General features: G+C 36.1%; 1 long non-coding RNA gene across 1 annotated transcript in view; it reads right to left on the bottom strand.

Annotated features, from left to right (window-relative positions):
* LOC141393598 (uncharacterized) overlaps positions 1–16,239 on the bottom strand; it is a 65,329-nt gene that overhangs the window by 18,868 nt on the left and 30,222 nt on the right. The window contains exon 2 of the long non-coding RNA XR_012410144.1: positions 15,146–15,181. This is a non-coding gene — a long non-coding RNA (uncharacterized lncRNA). The remainder of the gene's footprint in view (positions 1–15,145; positions 15,182–16,239) is intronic.

The following is a 16,239-nucleotide window of genomic DNA, read 5'->3' as shown; positions in this document are numbered from 1 at the left end:
TCCGTCTGTCTGTCCGTCTGTCCGTCTGTGGAAATCACTCTAGCGTCCGAACGGATTGACGTAGGTTGATGAAATTTTGGGAAAATATGTTATATTTACGTAGGACTTTTGGTATTGAAAGCGGGCTATGTAGGTCCACGCTTTCCTATAGCCCCCATACAAAATGAAATTTGTAGGTATAGGTCCACGCCATCATATAGCCCCCATAGAACGGTACCTTCCGAATTTCGGTATTTTGAAGGTTGTGGCCACATTAATCCACCGAAATGGCTGAAATTTGTGGTGGAGGGTATAAAAAGTTCGGCCCGACCGAACTTAACGCTTTTCTTACTTGTTTGCAAGTAAAAAAGGAGAGCAGAGGATTCAAAACCACTCAAACACCATTATGTGACCGGTTTTGCCGTTGGTAGCGGCTCATCAGACATATCGGCTGTGGAGTGGCTTCTCCGTCATCGAACTTTTCTTTCGAAGGCAATTTGTTTTTACAGAGATGAATATTTGTCCATTCAATCTGTATGGCTTCCATGACAAACACTTAGCGCAGCCTTTGGAAGGTATAAGTTTGTGACTGAATGCTAACATGCCGTTATTAAGCATCATTAAGTTTGACACCAACCAGGAATTAATTAAAATTAGTACTAAAAATAATCTTCGCCCTAATAGGCAAAATTTTCAAATAAATTATAACCATTTGATAAACAAATTCAAATATACAATTAAGTTTTGATTGTGTTTTTGTCGATAAAAAAATGGTCATATTTACAAACGTATTTATCAAAAATTAATCCAAACATTTTGAGTGGTTTGTTATGTTTTTTCCTTCACGTTGTTATTTATTGAAAATATAACCAGTTTTATTTCATTGTTTTTAACAAAAGGTAGTTACATTTTATTGCCATTCAAAACTCAAATTTTGATAAAGCTGTTCTTCGGAAAAGTTGTTTTCTGTGTGTAAAAATCTCAAATATAACCAGGAAAAAACTATGCTTTAAATATTCGAACCATGTATAAAATCGATTCTAGTATATAGCAGGAACAGTTTCATTGAAATTAAATGAAAACTTTCATAGAGTTTTAATTAAATAATATTAATTAACATATTCATTAATGCAATGAAACTTTTTCATTAATGTAATTAATAAGATACTTTTATCATTACTCTAATGAAAAAGTTGCATTGCATTAATGAATATATTCATTCATTTTATTTTAATGAAACTCGATGAAACATTTTTCATTAATGCAATGAAGCTATATATTGGTTCAAAATCGATGTCGATGATATAACGTAAGATTTTATTCAAGTTATGAAGCTTTAGCGATTTACAGATCGATATGAAAAAATTTTTATGCAGTTCTATTTTTATACCCTCAGCCTTTAGGCTAAAGAGGGTATTTACACTTTGATACGACCAAAAATGTGCCTCATCGAAATAATGGTTTTAGACCCCAAGTATGTTTGTACAATATCCGTTTCAGACAATTTTGAGTAGATCTAGCAATGTCCGTCCGTCTGTCTGACTGGCTGGTGCGCACGATAACTCTCGAACGGATCAATCGATTCGGTTCAAATTTTGGGTATCCAAATATTTTGTCCAGATTTGATTTATGTTCGAAGATGAGCTATATATGTCCACTCCTTCAGGTACCTCCCCCACAAATGTTCAAAAATTGTCGCAAAACTTGTGCGCACGATAATTCTCGAAGGGAGTAACCGAATTGAACTAAACTTTGCATATGGTAATACTACCTCTTGGCATACATCAGGTTCGAATATGGATTATATCGGTCCAATCTTTCGGGTACCTCTCACACAAAATTTCGGAAAAGTTCAGTTTAGAGCCACCTCTCGAATCGCTTTGATTTTTGTTTTAGAAACTTGTATTCACTGCCCTCCATACGACGGTGCAAGTTTCATCAGGGGCAAGTCCATACTTCTTGAGAAAATAGCCTGAAAGTTGCAAAAAAACCCTTTGACACCGTGTGAGGTGGTTGGAGCGCAAGATAACTCTCGAACGGATCTGCCGATTCGGTCCAAAATTTGGCCTTAGTAATATTTTGTCCAAACATAGTTTAAGTTTGAAGATAAGCCATATCGGTCCACTCCTTCAGGTGACTCCCCCACATAAGTTCCAAAATGTTCGGAAAAATTGTGCGCACGATAACTCTGGATGGGAGTGGCCGAATTGGTCTACTCTTTACACATCCTTATATATCTACCAGATATAGATCAGGTTCAAATATGGACTATATTTGTCCACTCCATCCGGTACCTCCCACACAACATTTCGGATAAGTTCATTTTAAGACATGCTCTCGAATCACTTTAATTTTTGTTGAAGCAACTTGCATTCGCTGCCTCAATTACGTTGGTGAAAGTTTTTTAGGGGCAAGTCCATACTTCTTGAGCAAACAGCCCGAAGAGTGTAAAAACCCCCTATGGCACCATATACAGTATCGGCCAAAACTAAAGCACCCCCTCAGTAAATTTTTTTGAAATGATAATTTTTTTATGAAAACTAAATTATAAATTTATTTTTTATTTTTCTTTTTATTTATTTATATCTTTATAATTGAAAAATACAAAAATAAGGAGATCAGAATTTAATAAACAAAAGTTAAAATTCAAAAAACATTTTAGGTCGCAAATATAAGCGGACAAAACTAAAGCACCCCCCCCCCCCCCATTTGAGGTACAGCAAAAACTATTGAAAGCAATATTTCGTTGCTTATCCTCCATTCTGGATGACACAATCACATCTTTTAGGCATAAAGGATACTAAATTATTAATTATTGCAGGCGAAATAATCGGTTTTCGGAAAATTTAGCTTAAATCATCAAAATACTGAAAATCGAAAGGTACCGTTATATGGAGGCTATACCCAAACGTGGACCCAGGTCCACGATTTTTGGTGGATATGTTTTGTGACCACTAAGAACCCTAAGTACCAAATTACAGCTAATTTAGTAGGAAAATGTGGCTTAAATATCCAAAATACCGAAGATCGGAAGGTACCGCTATAAGGGGGCTATACCAAAACATTTGCCGATATTGTTCATATTCATCCAAAAATGCTGCTACAGCATTCTTTGGTCAAATACTAAATCCCTTAGGTTTAAAAATTAGCAGAAGAACGAATTGCAAAAGAACGGTAGACGCCGGCTTATTCAGTCGACGACCAGCAAAAACCTTCCGCCTCCATGTTTTACAGCGTCTTTGCAATATTTAAGATTTAACGGTTGCCCATTTGGTCCAAGCCTTTTACCATCTGAATACTTTACATTAAACATAGATTCATCGGAAAACAGTTCAAATGGGTCTTGGTGAATGCCAGTCTGGCTCCTTCATTTTTAGTCGATATGAGAGGTTTTTTTTTTGCTGGTCGTCGACTGAATAAGCCGGCGTCTATCGTTCTTCTGCAATTCGTTCTTTTGCTAATTTTTAAACGTTAGCGTATTGTATTTGACTAGTGGATGCTGTAGCATCATTTTTGGATGAATATGAACAATATCGGCTAATGTTTTGGTATAGCCCCCTTACGCGGTACCTTCCGATCTTCGGTATTTTGGATATTTAAGCCACATTTTCCTACTAAATTAGCTGTAATTTGGTACTTAGGGTTCTTAGTGGTCACAAAACATATCTACCAAAAATCGTGGACCTGGGTCCACGTTTGGGTATAGCCTCCATATAACGGTACCTTCCGATTTTCAGTATTTTGAGGATTTAAGCTAAATTTTCCGAAAACCGATTATTTCGCCTGCAATAATTAATAATTTAGTATCCTTTATGCCTAAAAGATGTGATTGTGTCATCCAGAATGGAGGATAAGCAACGAAAAATTGATTTCAATAGTTTTTGTTGTACCTCAAATTGGGGGGTGCTTTAGTTTTGTCCGCTTATATTTGCGACCTAAAATGTTTTTTTGAATTTTAACTTTTGTTTATTAAATTCTGATCTCCTTATTTTTGTATTTTTCAATTATAAAGATATAAATAAATATAAAGAAAAATAAAAAATAAATTTATAATTTAGTTTTCATAAAAAAATTATCATTTCAAAAAAATATACTGAGGGGGTGCTTTAGTTTTGGCCGATACTGTATGTCCACTTCCATAACGGTCAATGTCGATCCATTCCTTTTAGTATCTCCTCCGCAAAACTTTTGATTTTTAATCCTAATCAACAGTTTTGTCGGTTCAAACGCCCAAAATTTTTAAAACCCCCTAAATACATACGTATTTTGGGAAAAATTGTTTCAATATACACAGGCTGAGGGTATATCTCTGTCGGCAAAGCCGACTGATACTTTTTTACTTGTTTGTATGCACTTTAATACTCGTAACTCAAGACAACTATCACATTAAACTATTTGAAGTCAATGAAAAATTACATTGATATAACGCAAGATTTCATTAATGTTATAAGCTTTACCTTAAGCATAACAGCTCGATATAATAGGCTCGTCTACACTTGTGACTCAAGATAACTATCTTTTTCAACTATACCGCATATTGTTGCATATTTCCATATTTCAATTTAAAATTTCCATCCTTCCTCCCCAGCTTGTGTTGTTGACCCAAATCAACTTAATCATCTATTCAAATAGAACATGTGTAACTGACAACAATCAAATTACTATTTAAGTAGATATTTAAGAAAATATTACAACAATAGCAACAACAACAGAATTTCAACTATAACTGAGTGTCCTATATAACAAACATCCTCATAATACATTTAGAGACTTTCAAGGTTATGCAAAAGACAAACTGTGCTCGTCTTCTGTGCTAAAATAGCTTCCACATTTGCTGTTTGACGACTCACCATGAAAGTTTGAATTATTTTTCCTAGAAATGGCTCTAAGCTAACTACTACAAGAGACTACAAGACCAGGCGACCGCCCACTAAGTGCTCTATTTTTGTAACAACAGAAAGAAACGTTGACATGTCAAAAATGCTACAAAACAATTTGTAAAAAGAAGAATACAACACACACACATACAACAATGACTATTGTTAAGAGGATAATAGTACTCCCCCCGAAAAGTATTTCCTAATGTTGATGATACTTCACACATGTATCAAATTTCTTTTCTTGATTTCCACCTCGCCTCTACATACTCCTCTTTGCCTTTGCTGTATTTTGTAATTTTCATAGAATATCACTTAACCTCACTTGCCATTATGCTAAGAAGAAGTCCTTGCATGTGGTCGATTTCAATTCCGTTTCATCTTTCTTCGATACCGCTGTATATATCTTCTTGCATATTTATGTAGGTTTGTGTGTAGGAATCTGTAACACGTTAAGCAGGATACCATTAGAAACTCTAATGATTCCAAATGAAAGTCGAAAAATCACTGATGTTTGTCATTCACAACACTCTGTCAGTCACTTTGTGTGCGCCTGCTTGCTGCTTGCCAACCAACCAGCCAACAATTCGGCCTTCCTGCCTGCATTCCTTCCTTTTGGTGTGTCACCAATGTTTTGTCAAAGTGTTGCTGCTTCTTCGTTTTGATTAAAATGCTGTGACTTGGTTGTTAATGAATGAATGAATTGTTGATACATGACATGATTTTCATTTGTAAAAGTGTTTATATTTGGAGTGAGGAAGAGTGTGAACATGTATTAGAGTGCAATGATCCGTTACCAGGAAGCCAATGGCAGCAATGGAATAAAATTTGTTATAAAGTGAGCAATGAAAGTTTTTTTAGAATATCAGAATCCTTTGGCCCTAAATAAGTTAACATGGCTCATATTGAAGCATAACTACAATATTCCCATTATTTCCCTTGAAATGTAGTGCTATAGGTTCTTCCACATTCCTTCCCACCGATTGTTATATATCCTCTTTGCTTACTTTCCAAATTAAATATAATTTAATTCCCTACAATTTTCTTTTGAACTCCTTTGAGTGGTGCAGTCTATTTTTGTCATCATGTTCCAAGTATTTGCTAATGGGCCTACATAGGTGGCTTCATTTCATGGAACTTTGTTATTCTTGTTGTCATGCCTTAATAATGCCTTGGAAATTGTAGAAACTGTTGTTGTTGGTGCTGGGGGTTTTGGGGTGGCAAACATCTGTTGAAGTTAATGCCGCTTTACTGGTGGTACTTTACAATGTAAAAGGACTTACAAAAGTCTAAGAAGTGGGTATGTACAAATTAAGGCCTTAAAAGTGTATGGGAGTGTGCATAAGCAAGTGTTAACATGTGTTTACTTTAAATAGGCAACCAAGCAACCAAACAAGAAGAACAACAACATCAACGACACACAGGACACCCACATATCTCCATGTGGCTGTTGTTGTTTATGTACAATAATGCCGCAACGACACAACACCAACATCAACAAATTTGTTAAGGACTTTGCTCGCTCGTTCGCGTCCTTAACAAAATTGTTCATTGTGATCTGTGTCACTATGCCTTTTGTGTTGCAATTTATCCCTCATCCAGCCACCCACCCCATGCACTAGCAGATGACGTTAAAATAATAGCTTACAATCGAACAAAAGCGGCTGCTGTGCTAAGGGATACATGTGGAGCAGCATTACAAAGCTCCTCAACTTTATGCAAACCGTGATGCCTTGTTCCCAAACATATGACCTGCTTCTATGCGACAACAACAACATTTATTCAATATGCAGAGAAAAATAAGAAGCTGTGGAGACCTTCTTTTGCATACTTTTAGCCTAGAATTATTCCATGGAATTGAATTGCTCTGTGTAGGTGGCTCATCTGCCGCCACCTTTTATAACGAAGCGTTGACAACATTTGTATTGTCATGTCATGTTGCATTTATGATGATGACTTTTACGTTAAAAACACTTTTGTGGATGATGGCTTACACAGAATAAATGCGAATTTATGTAAAACAATCCCAAGACGAGTGAAAATAGCGGCGAAGTTGCAATAACAACAGCAGTGCGACAGAAAACAGCAGAACGAACAACAAATCATATTCAAATGTAACCAAGGAGACGATGACAGAGGGAGTTTTAGGCAGGACAGGACAGAGGGAGTTTTGGGGGCCTTTGGGGAGAGACGAAAACAAAAAGGATCTCATATGGGTATCTAATGGGCTATCATTCAATTAGTTGTGTTGTGTGTGTGAAGAGAGAAACATTCACTGAGAATCCATGGGCGCTCTCTTGCGCATCGATCTTATAATACAGCGTTCGGCACACAACAACAAAAATTTGAGCAAACAATTAGAGTTGTATAGTTCACGAACGAACTAGTTCAATTGAACGATTCATTGAAAAGAGCGTGCGAACTAGATCAGCCGATATAGTTCATTATAGTTCACTGAGCACCGACCGAAAAATAAATACGACCAAATAAGGAACGATTAAAGAACGAACGATTCAGCTCGTCGTTCACATATCATAAGTGACGCCGTCGTCAGAGTTAACTGATGACTTTGTAAAGGTAATAGTTTTGTTTACATTTTGTATTTTACACATACATATGTACATATATGAACAACTTCATTCATCGTAATTTTAATATTTATACCCTATACCACAATGTGGAAAAGGGTATAATAAGTTTGTTTTCCCAAAAATTCATGTAACGCCGCGAAATATTCGTCGTAGACCCCTCATGTGGTATACCAAACTTCATATCTCGACGAGATAAAGCGATTTAGCGATGTGTGTCCGTCCGTCCGTCCGTCCGTCTGTCCGTCCATTAAAAATTGTAATCAAGCTAGAGGCCGCAATTATGGACCGATTGTCACGAAATTTAGTATGGAGGTCGGGTTTGGACCAGAATAGAACTGATTAGTTTTTGGCGATGATCGTGAAATGTTAAAGGGATGAAATGGACCAAAAACAAAATTTTTGCTCGATTTTGTAGCCGCTCTGTAGGTCGCAATAATAGTCCGATCGGCGCGAAATTTTAAACGTAGTTTTGGTTTGAGATGAAGAAGTAGCGTGCAAGTCAACGGTATGATCGGATAATATTTAGCGGGTTAAATTGATCAAAACTTTTGTGTGAAAATTGGTAAAATTTCTAATGCACATCTTATAACAGCTAGCCCGGAAAGCTAGTGCACAGGGATAGTGGTATAGGGTATCACATGGTCGGCCCCGTCCGACTATAGTCTGTTCTTACTTGTTTTCATTTATTTTTAAACTTAAATAATTACAAATTGAAAGTTTTAAAATTTCCAAATTTGCTGTTTAATCAGACCAAACCTATTTTCGTTGCTGAGTTCTTTTAAATATTCTTCCGATGTTTCTTCCTTTTCAACAAACATATGTATGTACATACATATGTATGTATGTATACACGTTTTTGTATACAAATGAACGAACTTGCAAGCGAACGACTCAGAGCCGGTGAACGATAGAACGAAAAGACAGCTGACTGACAGAGATTTTCGACGAACGATTGAACTACTGAACTAAAAGAGCGACCTAGTTCGTTGAAAAGAGCTGAACTAAAAAGAGCAATCAGCTAAAAGAGCTAAAAAGTACAACTCTACAAACAATGTTGTCATTGTGTGAGTGTATGGTTTTTCAATGAGTTAAATTGTGTGAGAGGGGAGAAACTCACATTACTTGCTCGCCAGTAAAGGAGACGCGGATTGATGATTTTCGGCAATTTACACGCACACGACCCGAATGCACAGAAAGAGCGTACAAAAGAGAACAAATGCTTTGATTTATTGTTTTACAGCTTGCGTGAATACAAACTTACTAACACACTGTTATAGGTTGCCAATATTTTGAATACATTCACATTTTCTCCGTTCTCTTTTTGGTCATGCCTGATAGGCACAGTATTTTCTTCTGCGTACTTTAGTTGAGTTGTGTGTGTGTGGAGAGAGAAACGTTCACTGAGAGCCCATGGACACTCTCTTGCATATCGGCTCTCTAGGGCAGGATCGCACAAGAGAGCGCAAACTTGCGCTCCGTGAACTTTTCTCTCTCCACACTCTCAATTGAACCCATTGAAAAATAATGCACTCACATAATGACACCCCCTAAAGTATGCAATAGAAAAAGATGCTAGGCATCGCTCGCTACAAATGAATTGCGTGCGGTATCATGCATGCGACATCGATAGCGTAAATTTCGCTCTCTCCACAAACATCGTATGCGTTAATGCATTGCTAAGATTAAACATTATTGAAACATTAACTGCTGAGCGAACACTGAATGGTGGTAGTTCTGTTGGTACTCTCATCAAGGGTATGTCTGCCACTTTTCTTCGGTTGCTGCTTTAGGGCATATACATATGAACACTGCGAGCACTCTTCCTTAGGTTTTCGTTCACCGTTGCTCTAGGGCAGTTTTTTCTCAACAAATTTTTCTAAAATTTAAGCGACAACTAGAGGTGAATTGGCGGCATTAAAATAGAAAAAGACACCCACAGTGAACAAATATAAGTAGGCGCGATAGGCAGGTAACGATAAGCTGTGGCCCCATCACCTTGTACTGTATGAAATAATGAGTGAAATTTTCTCCCAGGAAGTCCCATGCTCCCAAGTGAAGTAAAAGGAAACAGCGACATTTCCAAGGCGAACTTCCATATCCTCCAATAACACGTTGTTGATATGTTGAGTTCACTTTGATACGATCAAGAATGTCCCTCATCAAAGTAATGGTTTCAGACACCATATATGTAAGTTTGTGCGAAATTCGTTTCAGAGAATTTGGAGTCGATTTAGTCGTGTTCGTTCGTGCTAGTTGATGCGCCCAATAATTCTCGAACAAATCAACCGATCCATAATTTAGACCTCGTAATATTTTGTCCAAACCTATTTCAAGTTAGTTTAATGGGATATTTTTGGATCGCCATGTCCACAATTCTTTAGATAATTTGCCTAACTCTTGAAATCTCTGCACCAACTAAAATGACTAATGAGCACTCAATCCCACGGCAGCTGGTTCTTTCGTACTGGATTGACCCAAAAACCATAGGGTTTCGGCCAAATTTTACGAAGGACTATATCAGACAACACCCTCGATTACCTTCCGAATTCTTTTTGATTCTGAATACAGCGATATATTTTGTTTCGTGGGCAAGACCTGCTTCCTGTCTTAATCGTATAAAAATCCTACCACGACCAACTAAAGTCGGTGGTTGGCACGATGATTTTCCAAATTAGTTTCAAGATAGTATCTGTCAGTCCTTTGCTTCAGGTATCTTCTCCGTAAAAGTTCAAAACTTTTGCGCATTAATCAGGTACCACTTCTCGGATCCTGTACAAAATTTTGACTGCGGGTTGTCATTGTGCTCATGATTATAACCTTATATTATTTTGCTAGCGGAAGCTAATACTTTCTAAGATATGGGTCCCGAAATTTCCCAATATTTTGGGCCACCCCTACATGCACCTCTCGCATTATCACTATTGAGATATATTGTGATTGTAGGACTACCTTTAAGGAAAACGTCCTCTGACGATTTAAAAACTCCAGTCAAAAGCATCAAGGTATAGGAGCGCCATCTACTGGAGAAAAAGTTTACTAAACCATTAGCGAAGATACCAACCAGTGGTAAACTTTGGCGTTTCCAAGAGATCATAGATAGATCTCCTTGTGATATCATAAAACAGCGCATTTCTTCCACGTTTCAGAGGATTGCCTCCATACACACCATGAATTAAAGGACACAATAAGCAATAGTTTCGAATTATAGGACTACCTTTAAGGAATAAAGAAAAACTTACTTCAAGGTATGGTAACGCCACCTAATGAAGAAAAAGTTTACTAAAGCAACCATTAGTTATGACACTTGTTTAACTAATGCTAAACTTTGCCGATTCCATGAGATTAAAAATAGTTCCTGCCTTGTGATACTTATCATAAAACAACGAAATGCTTCAACGCTACACTGGGCTGCCTTCGTACATTTGTCGCATTAAAGGACACAATAAGCAATAGTTTCCAATTGTAGGTCCACCTTTAAGGATTAAGGAAACCCTACTTTAAAAGGACCTAGGCCCAAGTGACACCTAACGACTTAAAAACTTCAGGCAAAAGCATCAATCATGTAGAAACGCCACCTACTGGAGAAAACGTTCACTAAATCATTAGTTAAGACACCAAACAATACTACATTCTGCCGTTTTCAAGAGATAATAGATATATCTCTCTGTGATCTCATTAAACAGCGAAATGCCTCCATGCTTCAGAGGATTGCCTTCATACACCTGCCGCATTAAAGGACACAGTAAGTAATAGTTTCGAATTGTAGGACTACCTTTGAGAAATTAAGAAAAACTTGCTTAGAAAAGGGCCTAGGCCCAAGTGAGGCCTCTGACGACTTAAACACTCAATCATGATGGCAAAATAACGCCACCTACTGGAGAAAAGGCTTACCGAGAAATTAGTGCAGATACCTACAAATGCTAAACTTTGGCGTTTCCAAGAGATCATACATGTGATAAAACAACGAAATGCCTACATACTTGAGTTGATTGTAAGGGTCTCAGTACAAGGTAAAAATTGGTGTAGAAGAAAATTTCCATTGTAATTTCAGTAATTTATCACGATATTCCTCGAAAATTCGTGGAAAGACTTATCTTTTATTAATAATGGCTGCCTATTTTTATTTTAAGCTAAGGGATAAGAGACCTCGGTTATATTTGTCCCTTTCGATTATGGAGATATTTTACATCGCTAAATTACTCAGGTATGGTTCCTAGTATGTTACTTGTGGTTCCATAAACAATACTGTATGATAACCTCTGCATCGCCGTGTTGCCATTGCAACTGAAAATGTGACGGGGTTCTTGTCAAGACTCAATCCCAAAGGTAGCATTACGCATTATAGCTATGTTCCTTTACATGCAAGAATCTTCAAGTTTTACAACCTTTTATTCGAAAAGCGTTCCCTTACTTCAAGAAGCATGCGAGTCACACGAGAGCAGATCTGAACTTTTACTACTTTTACCATTTTAAAAAGTAAAGAAGCAGACATATTGCATTAGCTGTGGCATCAACTAATATCACAAGTTCTAGGAACGTCATCTACTGGAGAAATGTTTCTGCATTTGTTGTTGTCTTTACTAACGGCTACAGTTAGTAAAGGCAACAACAAATGCAGAACTACATGGACCTACCAAATGATCATATATATCGCTGTGATAAAAGCTAAGATCATTATTGGGGCTTCAGTACAATATAATATCTGCGGTAGAAGAAAAAAAACGCCTCTTGTGACTATTTACCATTCGGGGAAGGCATGAAGGACATGAAAAGACATTTCTTAGGAACGACCTCTACTGGAGAAAAGGTGCGTAGCCGTTAGTAAAGACATCAGCCAATATAAAGTTAAATGAACTTTCCATATAATCATAAATGAAATAATACCATGATACAGCGAGAACATTGTCAGGGTTTCAGTACAAGATAATATTTCCGATAGAAGAAATAAAAACGTCCCTTGATGTGAACTCTGTCTTATAGTGACTATTATTTACCATTCCGGAAGGTCATAAAACGACTTTTCTTATGTCAAGAAATAATTTCTGATTTCTTTTTTTAAGCTAAGGATTTGATTTTACTCACTTAGTACAGACTGCCTATCGATGCCGCTTATATAGCTATTTTTCATAAGCCAAATAAATACATACTCAGATAAGCATCCTGCTGCTGATGAGTTAAACTTCTCTGGACAAGAGTGGCGCGATAATTTCTGCAGAATTTAGCCGACGATAAAAATGTTATGTGGTTCTTGTCAAGACTATTTCATTAGCAGTGGCATCAACCAGACCATAGGTTGAAACTGGATCATCTTCGTGGCACTTGACTGTCATCCACGCCAAACTTTATGAAGAGAAAAGCCAACCAATTCTAACAACAACATTTCGTTGTTAATGTTTAACTACAAAAGTGTGGGATCTCCAGGATAATATTTCTTATCTCAAAAGGCCCCCCAAACCCGAACCCCCAATTAGTACACCACCCACCACAAAACATAGATCTAAGTGACTCTACGTGTAAATGGAGTAACTACATATGGTTGCAAATGGGAATATATTTTCCATTTTTGACAGACGCACAAACAATATGTCAACACATACTCATGCATAATATGCGTGCCATTGTGTCATCGTGTGCGATGAATTCACTTAGCTTCAACGTGTTGTGTGCGGCGAGATATATCAGGATACAGTGCACGTAAAAATTTAAGTTAATATAAAAACAAACACAAAAAAAGAAAAGAAAAACACACGACAACAACAAACAGGACCACGAACAAAAAGGAAAAAAAAATAAACAAGGCACGACAAAACTTTCACAACAATTTCATATGAGATGGGCGATGCGTGTTGCGCTATTTTGTTATTTTCGCAAACTTCCCTCCCATTTCAAGAATGCATAACATCATCCGCAGGATCTATGCATACTTGGGCTATCTCTCTGGAGGGAATAAAGTTTGTTGCTGTTGTGTGTGAGTACAAAATGCGTATGTGTGACGAATACAAAGTTGTTGATTTAAGTTGACAAAATGCTTTAGCGCGCTACAACCAACACTCCGTCATCCATCCATCCATCGTCATCTATTCAAACACACAGCCACCCACAAGGAACAATTGCATATCCTTTGTGTGTATGGTTGTATTTACCTACAGACACTTAACAATTGCCATACAACAAATGGTTTTATTGTCAGCTACAAGAAGAAGAAATGTTGTTGCCCCTCTTCTCTCCCATTTGGATTTACTTAACTGCTAAGGAGGGTGGATGCATACCCCTTTCAGTATCTTTGACGTTCCATTCATTGACAGTTTGGTGATGAGGAACAAAAAAATACAATATGCAAAGAAGACAATATTTTCCCAAAGAATACAAAGAAGACGAAAAAAAGGAAGAATGAAGCCAACAACATGGAATGCATTTGATTTAAGTTGTTGTACAAGGATGAACAGAGCTATATTATGACAAACAGCAACAATTGCGTATATGTCTGTGTGTGTAGAAAAAGACAAATATGCAATGTTCTAAGAAGAAATTCCTTTCTACTATTCTTTGCCTATTTACAATTGACTTACAGACTCCCTGTACTCCGCACGCATACTCACACTTGATAAACAAAAAATAACGCGATAAATCTCTAAACATGGACAAATTTACACTTTGGCGTAACTCTTGTTGAATTCGTAACAACACACTAATACACGCTTATATAAATAAATACAATGCAGAATTTATAACACGTTCTTGCAATAGAAATATTAGGGTGAGACGCGAAGGTGAACAAGGATTCTTGGATGAACAGATAAATATGGACGGCTTCAATATTTGAAATGAAGATAGAATTCAAGTGGTTTATTCTAGGCACCACCATCGTAAACAGGTTCGATGCCGAGACCAGGCGCCATCACATTCTTAATGGTGAAAAAATACCCCTAAGCCATATTGAGGTGATATTTATGTTTCATACAATTGAGCAAATACCACTTGGGTTACATTCATTAATATTCCCCAAAATTTCATTTAAAAATCCACGTTTTATGGCCCGTTTATTGCCCCAAAATTTCGTTACAAAATCCACGTTTATGACCCTTTTATTGCCCCCAAAATTTTGTTACAAAATCCACGTTTAAAAGACCATTCATTGCCCCAAAAATTTCATTAAAAAATCCACGTTTAAAAGACCATTCATTGCCCCCAAAATTTCATTAAAAAATCCACGTTTTATGGCCCGTTTATTGCCCCCAAAATTTCATTCAAAAATCCACGTTTTATGGCCCGTTTATTGCCCCCAAAATTTCATTAAAAAATCCACGTTTTATGGCCCGTTTATTGCCCCCAAAATTTCATTTAAAAATCCACGTTTTATGGCCCGTTTATTGCCCCCAAAATTTCACGTTTTATGGCCCGTTTATTGCCCCCAAAATTTCATTTAAAAATCCACGTTTTATGGCCCGTTTATTGCCCCCAAAATTCCATTTAAAAATCCACGTTTAGTTGGCCGTTTATTGCTCCCAAAATTCCATTTAAAAATCCACGTTTAATTGGCCGTTTATTGCCCTCAAAATTCCATTTAAAAATCCACGTTTAGTGGACCAAAATTTCATTTAAAAACCCGCGTTTTATGACCCTTTTACTGCACCCAAAATTTCATTTAAAAGTCCACATTTATTGGCTTAACTTAAAACTTAATAAATAAATACTTACCTATTTATAACAAAATTTATAAATAATTCAGCTTACCTGAAAGAAAAAAAAATAAATGCAAATATTAGTCAAATGCAAGAAATAATTTTTAGTTGGGATATTTCCTCAAAAAATTCAATTAAAAATCCACCTTTATTGGTTGGGATATTTCCTAAAAAAAATCATTTAAAAATCCACGTTTATTGGTTGTGATATTTCCTAAAAAATTAATTTAAAAATCCACGTTTATTGCTTGGGATATTTCCTCAAAAAATTCATTTAAAAATCCACGTTTATTGGTTGGGATATTTCCTCAAAAAATTCATTTAAAAATTCACTTTATTGGTTGAGATATTTCCTCAAACATTTCATTTAAAAATTCACGTTTATTGGTTGGGATATTTCCTCAAAAATTTCATTTAAAAATCCACGTTTATTGGTTGGGATATTTCCTCAAAAAATTCATTTAAAAATTCACTTTATTGGTTGAGATATTTCCTCAAACATTTCATTTAAAAATTCACGTTTATTGGTTGGGATATTTCCTCAAAAATTTCATTTAAAAATCCACGTTTATTGGTTGGGATATTTCCTCAAAAAATTCATTTAAAAATCCACGTTTATTGGTTGGGATATTTCCTCAAAAAATTCATTTAAAAATTCACTTTATTGGTTGAGATATTTCCTCAAACATTTCATTTAAAAATTCACGTTTATTGGTTGGGATATTTCCTCAAAAATTTCATTTAAAAATCCACGTTTATTGGTTGGGATATTTCCTCAAAAAATTCATTTAAAAATCCACGTTTATTGGTTGGGATATTTCCTCAAAAAATTCATTTAAAAATTCACTTTATTGGTTGAGATATTTCCTCAAAAATTTCATTTAAAAATTCACGTTTATTGGTTGGGATATTTCCTCAAACATTTCATTTAACAATCCACGTTTATTGGTTAGGATATTCCCTTAAAATTTTTATTTAAAAATCCACGTTTATTGGTTGGGATATTTCCTCAAAAATTTCATTTAAAAATCCACGTTTATTGGTTGGGATATTTCCTCAAAAATTTCATTTAAAAATCCACGTTTATTGGTTGGGATTATTCCTCAAAAT

This window comes from Musca autumnalis, unplaced genomic scaffold (assembly GCF_047663935.1).
Source record: "Musca autumnalis isolate F117 unplaced genomic scaffold, ASM4766393v1 scaffold_2, whole genome shotgun sequence".
Taxonomy (NCBI): domain Eukaryota; kingdom Metazoa; phylum Arthropoda; class Insecta; order Diptera; family Muscidae; genus Musca; species Musca autumnalis.
Note: the sequence above shows the minus strand (reverse complement) of the source record. Positions and strands in the feature narration are given on the sequence as shown.